Source organism: Melospiza georgiana, chromosome 1, assembly GCF_028018845.1.
Source record: "Melospiza georgiana isolate bMelGeo1 chromosome 1, bMelGeo1.pri, whole genome shotgun sequence".
Classification (NCBI taxonomy): Eukaryota; Metazoa; Chordata; class Aves; order Passeriformes; family Passerellidae; genus Melospiza; species Melospiza georgiana.
This window is the reverse complement of record NC_080430.1, coordinates 4,553,370-4,575,410: the sequence shown is the minus strand read 5'-3', so window position 1 is coordinate 4,575,410 and position 22,041 is coordinate 4,553,370.

Sequence of the window (22,041 nt, the reverse complement as noted above, 5' to 3'; positions counted from 1 at the left end):
GTCACTGCCAGGAACCATCCTGCAGAACAAAGGATGCCTACAAGAACCTGCAAGGTCACCTTGGGGTGCACCTGCTGTGCTCTTGGTGTGCACAGAGAGGGGCTTTGCACCTCTGCAAAAGCCATGGACATAATTTTGGTAGTATACAAATCTAGCAAAGGGCAGGTGTTGGGATCTTTAACTTGTCAGAGTGACCCCAAGGAAGGTTAGAAAGTCTCTTTTCCCAGCCTGGCGCTTGAAGAAGGAGTCAGAGCTCTTCAGTTCTCGGTCTCAAGGTTGTTTATTGTTTCTTATCTATAAAAAATTTTCTCCTGTCCAGCCGAGGTCCATCCAGCAGGACAGTTTCAGGCACTCTGTCTGCTCCCAGGGTGGTGTTATGTCTTTATGCTAAAAACTACATGTACAATGTTTACAATTCCTTTCCAATCCCTATCACCTATGTTAGACAGTGAGCTTCTACTCTAAACCAATCTAAAAGTGCCAACATCACAGCAGAAGATGGAGGCCAAGAAGAAGAAGGAGAAAGGTTGGACATTCCCAGATTCCCTCCATGTTGCCTCCTGAACCCCCATACCAGAAATGTCAAAATCTATTTTTTCACCCCGTGATAAATTCACTATTATTCTACCTAAACTGTTGTGGCTTGCTGATCTTCATCTAAGGTTGGTAATTTGCTCCATGGGTCATAATCAAACACACAGGGGCATCTTGGTCTCTGTGCCAGGGTCTCTGAGCCCCCTGGCAGGGGTCTTGGCTGTCCGGGATGTTCTGGGTTCCCACAGGCAGGCACTGGTTTGTGGGACATAAACTGAGTGACCGTGGTGGGGTCCTGGCACAGGGTGCCCAGAGAAGCTGTGGCTGCCCCTGGATCCCTGGAAGTGTCCAAGGCCAGGCTGGACAGGGCTTGGAGCAGCGTGGGATGGTGGGAGGTATCCCTGCCCTTCCTAAGGTAGATTTTCTTATGGTCCCTTCCAACCCAAACCATTCAATGATTCTATGAATAATAAATCACCAGCACTTTAATTGCTTGGTGGGATTTGTACATCTTTATATGATTGCAGATTGTTCATTCTGAGGCTGTACCAGCAAGCCCAGCCTTAGGCAGTGGCCGTGGGAAGGGGACAGAGAACACAGCTGCCATGGCACAGGGTGGTTGTGCTGCTGTCCCCTCTGCCCTCTCATGACACTGATGTCGAGGGATGAGGAATCTAGAAATGTCCTTCCATTTAAGGCCAGATTTAATCCTACCTGTCTGCTCTCTCTGCCTTGCTCTGCCTGCAGCAGGGACCACTCCTTCACTCAGCTTTTCCACAGTCCATTTGAGCTTTCCTGGGAGAGCCAAAAACGCACTGGGCTTTTCTGTAATTGCTTGAGGGTGAGGCTGTTTCTCCAGGCAGCACGATGGGAGGCTCTGGGGGACACAGAGCTCTGTGTGTCCCTACCTTGGGGCTTTTGGTGACTCATCCAGGCAGGAGGAAGATCCCATCACACAAGTGACCTCTTCTACGATCAGTCATCCTGCACTAAGCATTTGCTGGGGCAGTGGGCATGCTCATAAAGAAGTAGGGAATAAGGAAATGTGTGCCTGTAGAGGGAAATGTTCATTCAGTCAGTGTAGTGTCAGACATGGCCATGGTGTGGGCCTGGTTCTGCATCTCTGGAACCTCCTGGGCGTGCACAGGGGCCAGCACAGACAGGGAACACCCCAGCATGGGGGTCTGTGAGCATCCAGTGGGCTGGGTGCAGGGAGAAGAGCCCTGGTGTTATTTATGGATACAGAGGTGTTCCAGATTGCAATGTTTTCAATTACCATCTGTATGGCAGATTATCTTTTGTCAGGTGGGCAGTTCGTCTTATCTCTCTCTTTGAGTGACCACAATCACTCCTCCCTCAGGAGGGGACATTGCTGATAACAGCTATTGAATGTCACTGCATGGCTGATAAGAACTACAGCATCCCATTGGGAGATGTGAGCCCAGAGGGAGGAGCCAAGCATTCCTACCCAGATATAATCCAGAGGTTTTGAGACACCAGCACGGCTTCTCCACTGGATTCCCCAGAGGAACAGCAGCTGCCTCTCCTTCCACTGGATCTTCAGAGGAAGAATCCATCCTTCTCTACAGGATCCCTGCTCCAGCAGAACCACCCCTGACACTGCAGGAGGGCTGAGCCACAATTCCAATGGGACTGCTGCCAACACCCTGACCCACAGGGTGTCAGGTTGGGTTCTGACTCTGGCAGTGTTGTTCCAGTGTACTGCATTGTTTATTTTATCCTTTTATTTTTCTTCCCTATTAAAGAACTGTTATTTCCCACTCCCATATTTTTGCCTGAGAGTCCCTTAATTTAAAATTTATAGCAATTCAAAAAAATGGGGAGGGTTTATATTTTCCATTTCAGGGGAGGTTCCTGCCTTCCTTAGCAGACTCCTGTCTTTCCAAACCAAGACAAGAGGTTAAAATAAAGAGGGCAGGAAATCGTCAGGCATGATAAACAAGTCCTGCTGCCATCTCTCTGGAGAGTGTCTGCATCTGCATCCTCCAACCCATTATTAGTTACTAATAAACTCCTTCCCAGATGGAGGTGCCAGATTTACCCTCCCAGTGAAGCCACATGGTTTATCTGAGTCATAAAATCACAGAAGCACAGAAGAGTTTGGGTAGAAGGGGTCTTAAAGCCTATCCAGTCCCACCCCCTGCCATGGGCAGAGACACCTTCCATTATCCCAGGGTGCTCCAAGCCCATTCAGCCTGGCCTTGGACACTTCCAGAGATCCAGGGGCAGCCACAGCTTCTCTGGGCACCCTGTGCCAGGGCATCACTATCCAGGATTCCATGAGATAAGGAGAAGTGGCTTCCAAGTGAAGAAGTTTTTTATCCTAAGGGTGGTGAAGGACTGGCACAGGCTCCTCAGAGAGATGCTGGATGCCCCATTCCTGTAAATATTTGAGGTCTGGTTGGATGGGGCTCTGAGCAACCTGATCTCATTGGAAATGTCCCTGCTCATTGCAGGTGGGCTGGACTGGAACCTTTGAAGGTTTCTTCCAACCCAAACTATTTTATGACTCTATGACTCTAGGATTCTGTGGTTCCATGATTCCATGATTCTGATTCCATGATTCCCTGATTCCATGATTCCCTGATTCCACAGCTCCATGGCTCTCTGATTCTATGACTTTGTGACCCTCTGATTCACTGACTCCAGACCCTGAGCCCCCCCAGCCCCACAGGCTGCTCCCACCCCAATACCTGCTCTGCTCAGTGCCCTAGGGGTGGGAATGTCCATGAGGGGAGGGGAGCATCCCTACCCACTCCTCAAAACAAGAAATTAAAGAGTTTTTTCTTCCAGACCACCCAGGAAATTAGTGGCAGAGCAAGATGAGGATTTGGGCTCCCAGCTCCATCCTCCAGCCCCAGGCTTACACCATGAAACAAAAAAACCCCAAAAACATCTGCAAACCACACAGTCTCCTGCTAAAAGATTTGAAGAGATTAAATTATGTTAAACTCTTAATCCTTCAGCCTTTTCTAAGGCCCAGCTCCACTAAAAATAAGAAATGCAAAGACCTTAACATCAGGCTGCAAGTAAAACAAACTACAGTGATGGTTTATTTTAACCCACAAAACTGCAAGAACAAGTAATTACCCTGAACCTACAGCATTCTTGGGAAGAGAGCTGTATATAAAATAGGTTCCTTATGACTTTTTGGGCCAGGTTTATAAATTTCCTTTTGGAATTTCTGACACTGAAAGGAAAAGGAGTTATTTAACTGCATCTGGGAGGAGATGGTATGACTTTAAATTTCCAGAGTGGAAGCGTGAAAATAAAAACTTCTATGTGAGCTGATAAAGCTTTAACTTTGCATATCTATCTTGATTCTCTCTGAGAGAACATCCATAAAATCCTTACAGCTGGGGAAGGATGGGTCTTTAAATAAAAATGCTGAAAAAAAATCCTTAGTGAAGGAGAGAGTACAGCCTCTTTAATCATTGAATTTTGTTTATTGCAACAGATTATGGATCTGAGAGGAAAAGAATTCAATAAATAATTATGGCTTTAAGATATAACAGGATAGCCATTATGAAAAACATAGAAGTTTGCTGTTTATAGGGGAAGTTGTCCTAAAATTGCTGTCCCCAGGTTTTCAGAGATGGGAACCCCATGAAATACAATGGAGCTCCCTGCAGGAGCAAAGAGGGATTTGTGAAACATGAGGGGGCAGTTTGTTATAGTGATTTTATGGAGACAGACTCTTTTAGGACCTTAGCTGAGGCTCCAGTCCAAGTCACTATCCTGCAAAAACCTAAATTCTCCTGCTGGCACTCAGGGTGATGAGCCATGAAGTGGGAAGGCAACTTCTCCCCTTGTTTGCACCAGCATAAATCAGGAACAGCTCTGTTGGTATCTTGAGGGCTTCTTCCAGAAGCAAAGGATCAGACTTAGACATGGACTGTGGTGGTGCTTTCAGCTTTATGGGAATGTTTCAAATTGTGTGCTTTATTGTACTGCAGCAGAACATCTCATGACTGAAAAGAATAATTTTAATAATGGGGGAAAAATTATGAGTTTGAGTCAACAGAAAGACAGCCTGCATTGGGACTGTCAAGGCAAAATGACTATTCAGAATTATTCTTCACTCGCACAACTGAAATAAAGGGGGAGTTGCTCAGGTGATGGTGGGACTAAATCATTGTAAGAAACCATCAGGCCTGAGATTTCATTCCTCACAGCCTCAAAACCCACTGTCTCCCATGGGCTAGATTGTGCTTGTGTAAGACTTTCCTTCTTGGCTTTTTGTGGTGATTTATGTTTCCTTGCAGAGCGTTATTCAGCCATAAGTTATACCTTTGTGCTGTAACACATCCCCTGGTAAGCAGCTAGACAAAGCAGGAACCTTTTGGGTTTTTTGTCTGTAGTGACTGGAATGAGGCTTTTCTCCATATTTCCTAAAATTTATTGGGGGCTGATAAAAGGAAGATTTCCAAGTCCTCATGCTCAGTGAGAAAGAGGAACATAAACTCCTGGTCGAGGGAATAAGGATTTCTCAGTACAAAGAGGCCACTCTCTGTGGAGAGGAATCCACCCCCGTTCTCCAGAATGAACCTTAGAAATAAAAAAGGAAATATTCTGTGGTTTTATTGACACATTTTACTATGCTATTTCACACTTGAATGCTGCACTTGTCCATCACCAAGGTCTCCAAACCAGATCCTGATTCTTTGGCATCCAACACTGAGTTCACAATGCAAGCAGAAAAGCAGAGTTCAGAATCATGGAGTGGTTTAGGTTGGAAGGGACCTTAAAAATCATCTAGTTCCACTCCTCTGCCATGGGCATGGACACCTCCCACTATCCCAGGTTGCTCCAAGCCCTGCCCAACCTGGTCTTGGACACTTCCAGGGATCCAGGGGCAGCCACAGCCTCTATGGGCACCCTGTGCCAGGGCATCACCACCCTCACTGGGAAGAATTTATTCCTAATATCCAACCTAAATCTCCCCTCTTTCAGTTTAAAGTCATTACCCTTGTCCTATCCCTACATGCCCTTGATTTGGGTTGAAGGAGATCTCTGGGGATCACCTTGCCCAAAGCCTGCTCAAAGCAGGGCTGTGGCAGTGGCAGCTCTGAGGTTACTCTGAGGTTACTCTGAAACTGCTCAGCCAACTGACAAGGGTGTCTGCAATTCCCACAACTATTTTTTTTTATTGTTTAAATCATCTGAGGATTAAGAAATAACTTATCTTTTAATTAAGAATCAGTTTCGTTTCAGATTGCAGCATAATTTAATTTATTCAGAGCGTTCCCAGAGTTAATTGACACCAAGCCATACACAATGGGGCTTTCTGTCTTGGTGCATTTCCCAGTCTCCTCCACTCTGTGGTCTGGGCAGCACAGATAGCACAGATACAAGAAGCAGGAGATCAGTGGTGCCTTGAGGCTGCTCCTTGCACCCTGGAGTCACATTGACTTCAGAGGAATTGGATGGGTTGCTGCAAGCTGAGGAACTTCACTAAAGGACACCTGGAGCCTGCAGAGCGTGAAGAACATCCACACATGTTGGTTCATGGCCCATCTGGCTCTAGTCCTGTGTCCACCAAGGGCTCAAGAGCCAAGGAGCTGAGCAGGGGATCAAGAGCTCAGAGCAGAGCGTGAGAGCAGGGAAAACACACAGTGGGATTGCCTTGAGCAACACTCACTTTGTGGCTCTTGGACTTCCAGAAGTGCTGTCCTTGCATTTAACAGCCCTTCAGGAATTTCTCCCCCATAAATTAGCTGAATTGTTTTCAAAACCTGACCATGTTTGGCACTCAGTCCGTGATCAAAACGTGCTGCCACCTCACAGAGCTGCAGGGTAAAGGAGATTGAGGCATTTTGTTGGATGTGGGAGCTGCGACCAGTGCAGGCTGCAGAGTTAAATCTGTCAGGACAGGGTGGCAAGCAGGAATTCCCTTTCACTGGAAAACACTGAGCAGGAATTGCTGCAGAAATCAGTGAGGACAGGAACCAGCCCTGAGCAGCTCAGGGAGGCCAGGACACAGGAGACAACACAAACTCTCAAGGGTTTAGATGGTGTGACCCCAGATTTAAGCTGACAGCAGGGAGACCCAGTGCTGAAGAGCTACAAAGATGGTAATGGAATCAGATCTCACTTTTCAGCAGGAGCTGGAAGATTTCATTCTGTCCTAAGTAAACCAAGTTCCCATGCAATGTGAAGAGAGTGACCTGGTGAGGCCCAGAGTGCCCCACAGAAGCTGTGGCTGCCCCTGGATCCCTGGCAGTGCCCAAGGCCAGGCTGGACGGGGCTTGGAGCACCCTGGGATAGTGGAAGGTGTCCCTGCCATGGCAGGGGGTTGGAACATAATGATCTTTAAGGTCCATTCCAACCCAAACCATGCTGTGACTGATAAAATGCCTGGGTGTCTTCCCTTTTGCATGTTAGTTACAGTAGGCTCGATTCAGGTTTAAGCTCCAGATTTGGCATCATGCCTGGGGGCCCATACACAAACAAAGAGATCTCTTGTTGCTGTGGTACCCTGGAGTCTCTCTCCTGATCTCCCACCAAAACTCCAGGATGCTGGGGATGTTCTGCAGCCCTTGCACTGAGCTGGCAGGGATATTGCAGATCCCTGGTGGCATCTCACCTGCACCACTCTGTGTGAGCAGCAAAATCAAGCCCCCACATCTGGGGAGAGGATTTGCACAGGAGCAGCAGGGTTTGGTCTCACCACTCTGGTGGCTGCTGGTTGCTTTGGATCCTCTGCCTCACCCAGGTGTGAGGCAAAATGTCTCGGGGCCTCTTGCTGCTCAGAGTGACCCCGAGATATGTTAGAAAGTCTCTTTTCTCAGCCTGGTGCTTGAAAAAGGAGTCAGAGCTCTTCAGTTCTCGGTCTCAAGGTTGTTTATTGTTTCTTATCTATAAAATATTTTCTCTTGTCCAGCTGAGGTCCGTCCAGCAGGACAGTTCCAGGCACTCTGCCTGCCCCGGGATGGTATCATGTCTTTATACTAAAAACTGTATGTGCAATGTTTACAGTTACTTCCCAATACCTATCACCTATGTTAGACAGTGAGCTTCTACTCTAAACCAATCCAAAAGTGCCAACATCACAGCAGAAGATGGAGGCCAAGAAGAAGAAGAAGAAGGAGGAAGGCTGGACACACCCAGATTCCTCCATCTTGCCCCCTGAACCCCCATACCAAAAACTCCAAAATCTACTTTTCCACCCCATGATAAATTCACTATCATTCTACTTAAGCTGTTGTGGCTTGCAGGTCTTCACATAAGGTTGGTAATTTTCTCCATGGGTCATAATCAAACCCACAGGTGTTTTGGGCTCTGTGCCAGGGTCTCTGAGCCCCCTGGCAGGGGTCTTGGCCATCCTGGACAGCCAGAGGGATGCTCTGGGTTCCCACAGCAAAATGTGCATGTTCCAGGCTGTTTGCATGGAGTAACTCCTTTATTCACCACAACCCTGTGGAAGGATTGCCGTCTGTGCAGCAGCCTGGGTACGCCTGCTCCCCATGGGATGCACACAGGCTGGGGATGCTGCAGTGGCTCCAGATGTGCACCTCCAACATCTGTCTCCATACATTTGTCTATCTCATCTTATTGTTTTTTTTTTTTTATTTTGTATGACTTCACACATCAAGACAGAGTGATGAGGTGATGCTGTGGTGAATCTAAGCACACTGGTCTTAACCCAAATGATTTCTTAATAGTTTTATTAATATTTAATATTTTATATTAAATTCTATTAATTATTTAGACTTTTTATTAATTTTTAACCCTGAAGCAAATGGACAGGTCTTGGTGGGGATGAGGATCTCTTTCAGTGCTGGTATCATTTTATATGAGCTATAACTGCTTTGATGGCCTGATTTAAACCATTAACACCATTAAGTATTTAATTAAGAAAGTGAATAATTAATTATATATGTTCATACAATAGCAGTCATGGTAATACTATTGCTAATGAGCAATAATTAATGATGGGTTGTGTTTGGAGAGGCAGGACTGACACCACTGGGAACAGGAATGTGCTCTGGGAATGGTCACGGGCACTGATTGGTCCTGGCTGTCCCTGAGGAGGGAACAGGGAAACATTCCTGGCACTGCATCCAGCCTTTCCTCACCTTCCCTCAGCATCACCTTCAAGGACTGTGGGCTTGGGAAGGGGGCCTGGTTTGGGCAGAGCAGGTGTTGGAACTGGAATATTCCAGGGCTCCTGCATCTTCTCCTGTTATGCAGCTGGGTCTGCCTCCCTTTCCCCATCCCTCACCAAGCTCAAACACACATCTGTGCTCCCCACAGCAGAGCTGAGAGAAACTTAACAAGAAAAACACTCAAAACCCACCCTTACCCATTGTTGTGCACCTTGTGTCGGGCATTGCAATGACATATAAATAATACAAAAATTAATAAAAATATACCAGTTATAATAACAATTAATAAAAATATGCCAGTTCCCTCCCCAAGTACAGGAATGGTGAGTCTTGCCAGGGACTGGTTGTCACCAGTCACTTATTGTCACTGTGTGTGTGTGCTTACACAAGCTGCTCCTCTCGGAGCTGAGGGCTATAAATAAGAATTAAATAATGGTAGCTGCAGTGGGGAAGATGATGGCAGTGTTGTTGTGATAGATATCCATGCTGGACCCTTCGTGGGCTGTGGGATGAAATGTGAGCTTTCTACACAGTCAGGAACAGTCCAGAGAGCATTTGGAAAATTCCAGGGGAAAAACTGATTTGATTTTTGGCCTTCCTCAGGGAGGAAACTCACAGGACATATTTTCCTGGCTGTGGGAGTAGGCTGTGAGAGGGGTAACATGTTCTCCATACGTACGTCCCCGTCTCACTTTGCATCCTCAGGAATGCAAGGTTAGCAGGAAAATGCAGCTGGGAATCTGTAATGAAAAATTCTGCCGACTCTTCAAAGAGCATCTCTGATCTCTTTCACAGGCACCCTCATCTTGCACAGAGATGCTGCTGATGTGAGGAGCTGCAGCTCTGAGGGCTGCAGGACCATGCTCGAAATGGGGGAGAAGTGCTGGACCTGGGGGAAGAGGCTGTTGGGAAGGGGGGGAATGTGGAGCTGTGTGTGCCAGTGGGACAGGGCAGGGCTGGGGTTGGTCACGGTATTTTGGGGTGTTGCAGCTGAGTCACAGTCATGCCTGCCTTATCCATCCATCCATCCATGGATCCATCCATCCATGGATCCATCCATGGATCCATCCATGGATCCATCCATCATCCATCCATCCATGGATCCATCCATCCATCCATCCATCCATCCATCCATCCATCCATCCATCATCCATCCATCCTCCATCCATCCACCATCCATCCATCCATCCATCCATCCATCCATCCATCCATCCATCATCCATCCATCCATCCATCATCCATCCATCCATCCATCCATCCTCCATCCATCCATCCACCATCCCTCCATCCATCCATCCACCATCTCTCCATCCATCCATCCATCCATCATCCATCCATCCATCCATCCATCCATCCATCCATCCATCATCCATCCATCCATCCATCCATCCATCCATCCATCCATCCATCATTCATCCATCCATCCTCCATCCATCCATCCTCCATCCATCATTCATCCATCCACCCCCCATCCATCCATCCATCCATCCATCCATCCATCCATCCATCCTCCATCCATCCATCCATCCATCCATCCATCCATCCATCCATCCATCCATCCTCCATCCATCCATCCCTCCATCCATCCATACATCCATACATCATCCCTCCATCCATCCATCCATCCATCCATCCATCCATCCATCCATCCATGCATCCCTGCAGCCCCAGCAGGTGCAGAAACCCCTCCCCAGAGGCTCTCAGTGATCTGTGCTGTGCTTTTTAACCTCTGCCATTTGTTCTCTTCAATTCCTCTGAATTTCCTCCCTTTCCCATTATCCAGTGGCCAAGGTCTCTGCTCAGAGCAGTCAGGATGGGAGAGGAGAAAGCAGGATCTGGCAAGATAAAGTGTTTCCAAGGACTCCTCTCTACTCAGAGCCTCTGTGTTAAACCAGCTGAGGTTATTTTTGCCCCTTCTCTTTTCCCCAGAGGCTGTCCCAGGACAGCTCTGGGAGTCACAAACCTTCCTGTAACCACTCAGTCTCATGGACTCACTTTCAGCTCTTTTGCCCTCAGTTTTGCTCTGCCTGATCTTTCATGCTTACCCCTGAGATAAATGTGCAGACAGCAGCTGCATCCCATCCCAGCTCCCATTTCAGTAGACTAAGCAAGCTTTGGGAGCTCTTTTTGTGGGGCACAAGGTTCATGGATCAAAGGCTTTCCTTTCACTTGCACCAGGCAATTTTTCCTAAGAGCAGATTTGTCTTGATATTATTAACATAGCTCACGAGAGGGGAAAAATAATGAAATGTCCTTAGTCCTGGTGATGCCAACTCCATACACAGAAATGGTGGGGTTTTTTCCAAATTAATTGAAGAGGAAGATCCATCATAGAATTAAGGCTTGTGGGAAAAAACTTGTGTGTTCTTTTTTTTTTCTGCATGAGCAATCCCATTTGTGGACCGGTGCTGAGAGAGCTGCTGGAGGATGAGGGCTTTCAAAAGTTAATTGATTAGAGGAAAATCCCACCTCCTTAATAGTTATTTAGACTCATTTCATATTTTGCAGTGATTACATAGTTATAAAGTAGCTGATAGAAAAGCCCCTCTATTACAGATGGGAAAACTATTTCTCATGAAAAGATCAAAGTCCCAGTTTCCATATTTGAGCACCTTTATCAATAAATCACATACCAGGATAAGAAATACCAGTGTCAGCTTTCTGCTTCCAGACCAAAAAGACTGAACGACTACTCAAAAGCAGAGGGTTTAATTTTAATTAGATTTCCAATTGTTTTTAAAATTAGGTGCAATAAGGATATTGGCAATTAATATTCTGTTCAGCTCTGTCATTTTCAAAGAGATAACCCCTGGCTCAGGATCAGCTGTGGATGGTCACCCTTAGGAGCATTTCTTCACTAAATAGTGAATTCTTATTTCAGTGAGAAGTTATGCTCCTGTGGCGACAATCCATCATTGCTCACAGGACTGGTGTTGTCAGTAAAACCTTATTTACTGCTCCTCTGACCAAATAAAAGCTTTCCAAATGGACAGGAATACACATGTCCTTAGGGAAAATGAGAGACCTTGGCTTCTGGGAACAGCTCAGCCAACCCCTCCAAAAGTCTGAAAACACTCTTTACAGGCTTGTGCTGCTGCACAAAATAAATCCAGCCCAGAGAACCCTTGATCTGCCAACAGCACCAACAAAGTGCCAGCACAGTTGGACTCAATGATCTCAGAGGTATTTTCCAACCTTAATGATACTGGGATTCCAAGAAAGGGAAAGCTGTGCAAGGGTGACCTTCTCTGGAAGGAGGAAATGAGGAAATTTCGTGATCTCCAAGACTCGTGGAGGAAGAGCTTTTTGAGCTCAGCTCTGGGTCAGGCCTGGGTAAGATGCTGCAAAGTGACAATTCCATTTCTCATTATTTTCTCTGGAGTCTCAGGCTGCCATGCTGGTGGTGGGAAGTCCAGAACAGGCCCCTGGGAATTTCACTTTTGACTTTCACAAAGGTCTCGTTTTTTTCCTTTATGTTTTCACAAAACTCCAGTCACAAGCCTATGAGGGTGTGAGAATCACAGGTTTCCATTTTCAGCTGAAGGGCCCTAAATGTGACTTTTAGGCATGCAAGCTGAAACTAAGAAGATGAAACTAAGAAGACGTCAAAATTACTAATTTGATATCTCAGACTGAAGACTGGCCCTTGAATTCTGTCAGCTCAAGGCCAGCAAAGCTGCTGAGGGGAGTTAATTTTTATTCATCCTGTGGAGTGTTCTGATGGTCAGGAGATGTGAGGGGGTTCATGAGCCACCTATCTATGTATCTGTGATATAAATGCTTGTACTGAGAGAGGGTCACAACCCATCCTTGGCTTTCTGGCGCCATCTGAGGAGGTCCAGGATGTCCCAGCTGGGACCTGGACAGAATGGCTCATATCTCCTGCAAGTCCTAGGCCAGGCTTGCCAGCCCCCTGTCCTGAATGCTCTGGAGCTTTTCAATACCACTGCCTGCTTATGTTAAGGGCTGAATTATTGCTCCATGTCAGGGTCAGCCTGCTCAACCTGCAGCTGACAGGGACAATCCTCTGTCCTGTGTCCTGCTGTGCCCACTCAGCCCCTCAGGATTTAATATGAACAAAAAAGCACTTAACTGCTGCTGAGGAATCTCTGATCTTGCCTCTTTGGCTACTGATTCCCTGTGTGTGAGCACTGAAGGCCATCCCTGGCTTTCCTGGGGGAGCAGATGTGGGAAGGGAAGTGAAGAGCTCAGCACAGGCCTTGGTGGGGCTCTGGGAGCCAGATGGGGATGGTCTCCCATGGACTGGGGACATTTCATCCCGAGTGCTGCCATCTCACACATCAGGAGCTGCATCCTCACCCTCCTGTGCTCTCCAGAGGGAATTTGTGGAGTCCTCACTGCCTTACAGCCTCAGCAAGGAGGGCAGCTTGAGTAGGAGTAGGAAAACTGCCCCCATTTTGTTTAAAAGGTTGCAGAGTTCACAGGTTGGGCCAGGGTGGAGTTCTAACTGTTTGTTATTGTAATCACCTGTCGTTTTCGTAAACTACTGTCACAATATCTTTTATGGAAAATCCTTTCCTTAGGATTTTTCCTTCTGAGAAGCTGAGAGGGCTCAGGAATAAAATGCAAACATTGATTATCTGCTGTTGTGGAATGCAACAGGTGCATCTGGGATTGGTCTCATGTTGGATGTTTATAATTAATGGCCAATCACAGTCAGCTGGCTTAGACTCTCTGTCCGAGACACAAACCTTTTTTATCATTCTTTCTTTTTCTATTCTTAGCCAGCCTTCTGATGAAACCTTTTCTTCTATTATTTTAGTATAGTTTTAATATAATATATATAATAAAATAATAAATCAACCTTCTGAAACATGGAGTCAGATCCTCGTCTCTTCCCACATCCAAGAACCCCTGTGAACAGTGTCACAAACTACCTGTCCTTGATGGTTAAGAATTCCCCTTTTTGTCGATTAACACCCTGCTGCTCCCTGGAGGATGGCACCCAGTTGGTGAAGGGGAGGAGACATCAAGTTAACATGCAAATGACCTCAGATCCAGCATCCAATGGGAGGGACCCCTCACCAAACCTAGTCAAAAACCCCTAAAAACAATAAGCCAACATGAAATGGATGAATCAGCGATGTCTAGACGTGAAGAACAGAATCCAGTATCTGCTAAGACCCGTTTTACCCCTCATCCTAACCTAAAGATGTTGGCTGGACAGAGGACCTTGAATGTGGAACCAAAAAATAGGCAATCTCCTGTTGCTCTCCTGAGGATGGAATCCCCAGCTCTGCCCACAGACCAGAGGACACAGCTGCACTTTTCTTCTTCCTCCTCCAAGTCACTCCTGGGAGCAGTGGCGGTGTGAGCACGGACCTGTTGGTTCTCTCCCCAGAGCTGATCACTTCTAATAAAGGCATTAACAAGGAGAAACGTCTCCTACCCATGCTTATTTCAAGGGGGAGGGAGTACCAGGCATCCAGGGCAGTGCTGGAGAGCTGATGGGGCTGAGCAGAGAGAAATGAGCCCCAGCTTACCCAAACCAGGATCTGCAGCAGCAGTGCCTCATCCAGCTGCTGTCCTCCCCAGCTTGGAGGGGCCAAAGCCCCTCTCACCACTCAGGCCATGAGAGAGATGTGAGGAGATGAAAACAGGGAGCTAAACCCTCCATCCTTCACAAGAGCCAATCATGCTTTTAAATTGACAGTTGTGAAACCTTCTCTTCCCTTCTCCATCACATTGTCCTGCTCATAATTACTTCATCAAGTCAACTTCTTCTCCTCTCCTTTCCCTCCTGCAAGTTTCAAGCTGCCCAACCCCACTCTGTGACAAATCTGCCTGAAGCCACAGCTGCTCCTGCATCCCTGGTGCCCGGCCTGCCTGTTTTTATTGAGTTCTTCCTGTCACACACATACATGTATACACAAATGTATATTTTTTATGAGCCTCTATTTTCCTCCCAGCGCTATTTTCTTTCCACCGTCTTGGTTTTTGCTCCCTCTCTGGCCTCACAGGGCCATTTGTCACTCTCTGGATGTTTTTTTCCTTTATCAAGATGTTTTCTCCTGGAATGCTTCCCGCCAACGCAGGCTGCCTGGCCCGTTAACTCGCAGAGTTCAGCTGCAGCCTGGACTCCAAGGCCCATTGCCTTGTGATACTGAGTGCTTCTGAGATGCAGGAATTAGCTGGTAAAACGACCCAGTCACATGCACAATAGGAAGAAGAAATACAGTTTCAGGGTACAATAAGATAATAAATTTCACAGCTGTGCTCATATCCTTTTTTTCTCTCTCTCTCCCTCCCTCCTGCTTTTCACTCCTTCCTCGTGTGTGATAATCTGATAAATGATTGTGGAAGTTTGACTGTTTCTTAGCTGAAGCTTAATTGAAGCATTTGCTGCTGCAGACAAATTGTGTTAAATTTCTCACAAACTCGCCAAAGCCTCCGATCCATTGTCATTCCTGGAGATCGATCAGGCTTGTGCCCACGCCATTGACAAGCAGAAAGACCTCTGAAATCTTTGTTTAAGCACTCAACTGGTGCCATGAATTATCTGTATTTAAATTAGCAAGCCTGCATTTGAGGATTCATTATGCTTCCCTGCTAATTGGGTCTTGCTAATGATCATTAAACCGACGTCCCCCACCATCTTGTTAGCTGACAATTTAAAGAGATCGTAAAAAGGCAGCCAGCAGGGAGGCTGAACAATTCCAGAGGTTCTTAATGGCTCTGGAGCTGGCTCAGCTCTCAGCCCGTGGTTTGATGCCAGCTCAACATGTGTGTGTGTGCCACAGAAATAATTGCAGCGCGGACACTGCTGAAGGAGAGCGGACATGGGAGGTGATGGCTCCTCAGTCCTGGGGAGCTGAGGGATGATGCTTTGGATGGTCCAAGGACCCTGGGTGTGGTTTATGGAATAAACACGGTCAGGAGATGTGGGATCTCAGCACCTCAGGACTGATGTGCAGAGTGACCGAGACCACCCTTGGGGGGCTCGGGAGTCCTGGAATGTTGCCAGAAGTGTCTGGTGGCTGCACTTTGATCCTGCACGGGAGACGACACCTGTATGAGGATGGGAGGATTTCACTGGGTGAATGGTGAAGGGATGGGTTAATTAGAGAGTGAAACACAGGGTTTAGGATTTCTGTACAGGGGGGTCTGGAGAAGTAAGATGGAGGAATTGGGGCGTGTCCTGTCCTTCTTCTTCTTCTTCTTGGCCTCCATCTTCTGTGGTGATGTTGGCACTTTGGGATTGGTTATTACTAAAAGTGCACTGGTCAATAAGGGTGAAAGGTATTGGGGAAAATAGGTAAATATCTTATACGTAGTTTTGGGTATAAAGATAAGTGACCGCCCTGGGGGCTCTCAGTGTGCTCATGGCTGGCTGCTGTGCAGACCTCTGTCGGGCCGAGAGAAAATTTTGTAGATAACATACTAATAAACACTGAAGACCGAGAAAAAACCTGAAGCCTCTTCTCGTCCTTTGGAGTGCGGGCTGCCCAAGGCCACCCCGAGCCTTTCCAGGTCATTAAAACAGCCGAGACAGCGACAAGGAGACGTTTCTTCTTTTGAATGCCTTTATTAAAAGTGATCAGCTCAGGGGGGAGAACCAACAGGTCCAGCGCTCAGACCACCGCTGCTCCCAGGAGTGAGGAGGAGGAGAAAAAAAGTGCAGCTTTGTCCACTGGTCTGTGGGCAGAACTGGGAGTTCCATCCTCATGACAGCATCAGGAGATTCCCTTGTTTTCTGCTTTAATATTCGAGGTTCTCTATCTAGCCAACATCCTTTAGGTTAGGGTGAGGGGTAAAAAGGGTCTTAGCAGGTACTAGATTCTGTTCTTCACGTCTAATCATCACTTTGATTCATCAATTTCATGTTGGCTCGTTGTTTTAGAGGTTTTTGGCCAGGTTTGGTGAGGTGTCACTCCCATTGCATGCTGGTTCCGATGTCATTTGCATGCCAACTCTGATGTCCCCTCCCCTTCACCATCCGGGTGCCATCCTTCAGGGAGCAGCAGGGTGTCACTGACAAAAGGGGGAATTCTTAACCCTCAATGATAGGGACAGGTAGTTTGTGACAGTGTTCACAGGGGTCTCAGGATGAGGGAAGAGATGAGGATCTGACTCCATGTTTCAGAAGGCTTGATTTATTATTTTATTATATATATTACATTAAAACTATGCCAAAAGAATAGAAGAAAGGATTTCATCAGAAGGCTGGCTAAGAATAGAATGGCAAAGAATGATAACAAAGGTTTGTGGCTCGGCTCTCTGTCTGAGCCAGCTGGGCTGTGATTGGCCATTAATAACAAACATCCAACATGAGACCAATCCCAGATGCACCTGTTGCATTCCACAGCAGCAGATAATCAATGTTTACATTTTGTTCCTGAGGCCTTTCAGCTTCTCAGCAGAAAAAATCCTAAGGGAAGGATTTTTCACAAAAGTTGTCTGTGACAATAGTTAATGAAAATAACAGGTGATTCCAACAACAAACAGTCAGAACTCCACCCTGGCAGCAACTAAACCAACCTGTGAACTCTGCAACCTTTTAAAAAAATGGGCAACTTTTCTACTCATAACAGTTTATGCACTGACAAACCTGAAGGCTGAGGAGATTCAGGCTAAGAGGCCTTGGTTAAGGGGATTGTGAGAGGCAACTGCTCACTTTGAAAATTTAAAAATGTTCATTAAACCTTAACAAAAATACAGCAAATGACTACATAAGTGTTAAGAACGGCCCGTCATGGGTACCACGTGGCTGGTTCATCTTCAGGATGGATGCTCAGTGTTTTATACCCCTGGGGCTGGTATCAGCCAGCCCTGGCGCTTCCTAAAGTCTGTCAGTCAGCTCTTCTTTGCCATTTTTTTGGTGGAAATTGCTTTCTTGTAACTGGATTGGAGCTCAGGTGTTGCCATGCCTCACCCCCTGAGCACCCCCAAGCTTTTCCATTCCCAACTGCCCCATGCAAGGGACACCTGTGCAGCTTCTTTGTACCTGTCCTGGACAGCCCAGGCTGTGTGATGGTCACAATACAGGGGGAAAGGGAACTGTGGGGAGAACAGAGGACATCTAAACCACAATAACATAACCATACATCACTAAAGCTTTTCTTAATATTCACACAATAGTTATCTTTTCATTGAGAGCCAATAATCTCATTATCCATCTATAACACAATCTTTGTCATTGTCCACCACAAAATTAATTATTTATCTCCTCTGTCTTGTCCCCAGGGTAGGGGACATTGCTATTAAAGTGCACAGTGGAGTGTTTGAAGGCCCAAACCTCACGGAGAGCCCAGATGGGAGCACGGATGGTGATGGATGACCCTATCTCCTCTGGGGAAGCATTTTCCTACAGCTAATGCAGCTGATCCAACCTTCCATGGGCCACCCTACACTCCTGTGGGTCACCAACCCCTGCTCAGCCTCTTCTCAAGATGAAATTCTGCCTCTGTGCCTCCTTACAGGGCTGAGGACTGTGATGTGCACGTGCCTTTGTAAGGGGAGAAAACAGGCTGGGTTAGAACAGGCGCAGTTTGAATTTTGAGCACTGGTAAAAACCATGCTGGGTTTGAACAAGAGCAGTTTGAATTTTGAGCACTGGTAAAAAACGGTTCAAACAGGAGCAGTTTGAATTTTGAGCACTGGTATAAAACAGACGGGGTTTGAACAGAAGAAGTTTGAATTTTGAGTACTGGTGAAAAACAGTTCAAAATTGGGGGTTTTGAACAAGAGCAGTTTGAATTTTGAGCACTGGTAAAAAACTGGGTTTTGAACAAGAGCAATTTGAATTTTGAGCCGTGGCAACTCCCCGTTAGTGCAACCATCAGGATCTGACTGGGATTATCTCCTTCAGCAGCTGGGTACCCACAGACTTGGGGCACTGCTGCAGCCTGCCAAGCCTCCTCCAGGTGGTCAGCCCTGCCAGCTGATGCCTTGAGAGCCACCAAGGGGTGAGGAAAGTAAACGAGTTAGGTAGTTAAACCTCCCTCCACCCCGATGATTTAGTGATAATTACATATTGAAAAGCAAAACGAACGGCTGTTTGCATAGCAACTGCAATATAACTGCAGTGTAATTACAGTTCTGCCTCAGAGGGATTGCTGGCCCTTCAGAAAGCTCCTGTCCTGCCTCTGCTCCACGTGGGAGCAGCAGATGGATGGACAAACACACCTTGGGGTGTGGGGGTTCAGAAATCCCTGATCTGTACAGGGGGGGTGCTGGAAGGACCCATGAACTGCTGGAGCACAACTCCTGGGTTGTGGAAGGTTCCCTCAGGAGAGGATTGGAAAAAGGAGTGGATGAAGGTGCCCTGGTGTAGGTCAGATCACACACCAGCTGTTCCAGCCAGTGTTAAGGGGCAGAGAGTCCACATTTAGGGCAGAAAGGCTCAGAAACTGTGTGTGTGGGTATTTGTGGTTTGTCTTTTTTGCTTGAGATTCCATGTGGCTGGAAAGCCAAAGAGCCAGGGCAGGAAGGTCACAGAGCCATAAAATGTTGTGGGTTGGAAGGGAGGCCTTTAAAGGCCATCGAGTCCAGTCCCCCTGCCATAGGCAAGGACATCTTCAACCAGAAGAATATGAATGAGGAGAGCACTGAAAACCATCATCCATCCATCCATCCATCCATCCATCCATCCATCCATCCATCCATCCATCCTTCATGGACCCATCCCAGATGGGCCAAGGCACACTTCAGATTCCTTAGGAATAGGTACTTGAGCCTAAAAAAACCATGGTACCCACTGAGCAAAACCCACAGAGCAGGCTGAGATGGAGTTGTAATTATTAATTCCCAGAATTTTCTGTGGATGAGTGTCTTGGTTTGGGAAGACAGGAGTCTGCTAAGGAAGGCAGAAGCCTCCCCTGAAATGGAAAATGTAAACTCTCCCCACCCCTCCGAATTGCTATAAATTTAAAAACTAAGCGGCTCTCAGGCAAAAAATATGGGAGCAGGAAATAACAGTTCTTTAATATGGAAGAAAAATAAAAGGATAAAAGGATAAACAATGCAGTACACTGGAACAACACTGACAGAGTCAGAACCCAGCCTGACACCCTGTGGGTCAGGGTGTTGGTGGCAGTCCCATTGGAATTGTGGCTCAGCCCTCCTGCAGTGTCAGGGGTGGTTCTGCTGGAGCAGGGATCCTGTAGAGAAGGATGGATTCTTCCTCTGAAGGTCCAGTGGAAGGAGAGGCAGCTGCTGGTCCTCTGGGGAATCCAGTGGAGAAGCCGTGCTGGTGTCTCAAAACCTCTGGATTATATCTGGGTAGGAATGCTTGGCTCCTCCCTCTGGGCTCACATCTCCCAATGGGATGCTGTAGTTCTTATCAGCCATGCAGTGACATTCAATAGCTGTTATCAGCAGATGTCCCCTCCCGAGGGAGGAGTGATTGTGATCACTCAGAGAGAGATAAGGCAAACTGCCCACTTGACAAAGGTAATCTGCCATACAGATGGTAATAGAATGCATCTTGCATTGCAATCTGGAACAATGAGTTTAGTTCTGTGGCCTCTTTAGAGCCAAATAACCATGTATGGATTCTCCCCAAAAGTAATGCATCTTTCTTTCTGCCAAATGAGTGAAAAGTCAACCTGAGGGTGTCCCACATATTCCTAAACCATTCTTGGGGTCTCAATATAGAATAAAGTGCCAAGGCACTTAAGCAACACCCTCCCCTTGACCTAAAGAGGGTCCCAAAAAGCTGTATATCCTCCTCTGTCAATCCTGAGCTGAATCTTTACCACCTTGGGGAATTCACTGCTGGTATTAGGTGACAAATCTCAGGAGGTTTTAGGTGTCACAGCTTTAATAAAACAAAAATGGAAAGCCCTGCAGGCTTGCAGGCACCTTGTGCTCTCTCAGGGGCCCAGAGGTGTCCCCACAGTGGGTCTGGGGAAGCTGGTGCACAAGGGGGACATCTGCAAGCACAATTTATTTGGGGACAGTTGGTTGAGGCCCTCGATGGAGCAGACTCTGTAATCCTGGTTGTAATTTATCCCAACCCAAGCCAGATGTGGAAAATAGGGCAGATGAATCATGCCCTGAAAGTGTCTGTTTCTGCTGACTACAAAGGGAGCCCAGGGTGACCAGCTCTGCTGGAAATGTCTGCATTGTGCACACATTAAATCAGGTGAGAGAAACCCCACATCTCCCACTGTTCCATCTCTGTTTCTTACCTGCAACAGTCACTTCTCAAGATAAAAGGCCATCCCAGGCCCCAGGGCTACCTAATCCTGCCCTGAGCTGCTTAAATAAATGGCAGCGGTCAGCTGAGTGAGGAATTCCTGCAGAATCTCCTTGTTTGCAAAGTCAAAGTCAATTTTGAAGCAAGGCTGTTTTACTTTAGTGCAGTGGACAAGAATTCAGCAGAAATCTCAGAGCTGAATGAAAGGTTTTTAGTGCAGCCAACAGGAAGATGAGTGATGCAACTGCCCCACTCTTCCCAGTCTTTCTTACTCAGATCAAATTTAAACCATTGTATTCCACCCCAACAGTCTGCACTTCCCACAAGTTCTTGTGCTGACTTACACATTCTTCCCTCACGAGAATTATTGTGGGGGTAATGGGAGGAATTTGGGTTCCTCTCTCTCCTCCACCCCAAACAATCCAGTCCTGTGCCTTCCCAGGAACAAGCAACTTATCTGAAGGCTTTCCATCAAACCAAGCCCTAGGCAAAGTGTTGATAAAATTTAGATGTCATCAAATTAGACCCCAGGTAGACTGGTGGTAGAAATAATACATTTAAATGTCATCATTAGGTTCCATTGTGACCAACCTGCTAAGAGCTGCAGCATCTCTCACAGTGGAATTTGCAAACTGAAGGAGACATCAATGAATTGGTTTCCTACATCTACGAGAGCACGTGGCTCAGACTTTGTGTGGAAACCAATTAAATTCGTGGTGGAGAGCAGATTGAGTTGTGTTGGGTTTTTGGTTGGTTTGGGCTTTTTTTCCCCCCCCGTTTGAAGGAGGGGTTTGAAGAGGTGAAGAGGAGAAGCTGGAGAGGAAGCAGCAGGCGAGGCTGGTTTGACCATGCAGGCTGTGATGTATAGACTTGTGCAGTAGGAGATGGACTGGAGCCACGACAGAGCATCTGTCAGATGATAACTCACAGCAATTTGCAATCTGTGCTGGAGGCAGCCCAAGGGCCTGAGCCAACACTTCCAGTTATCCAGGCCTCGTCTCCGGGCCTTAACTCCATCTTCTTTGCATCCCATAGAATGAGGCTCTCCTGCTGCTCTACTGCAGCACAGCAGTGACATCCAGGGGCCATTCCATTTGCTGTGGAGATCAGCCTGCTGATATCCCAGAGCACATGTGCCTCAGCCAAAAACCCACTGAAGGAGCTTGGAAAGATCCCCATCAACTTCAACAACTTTTGATCCATCTGTTTTCCTCCATG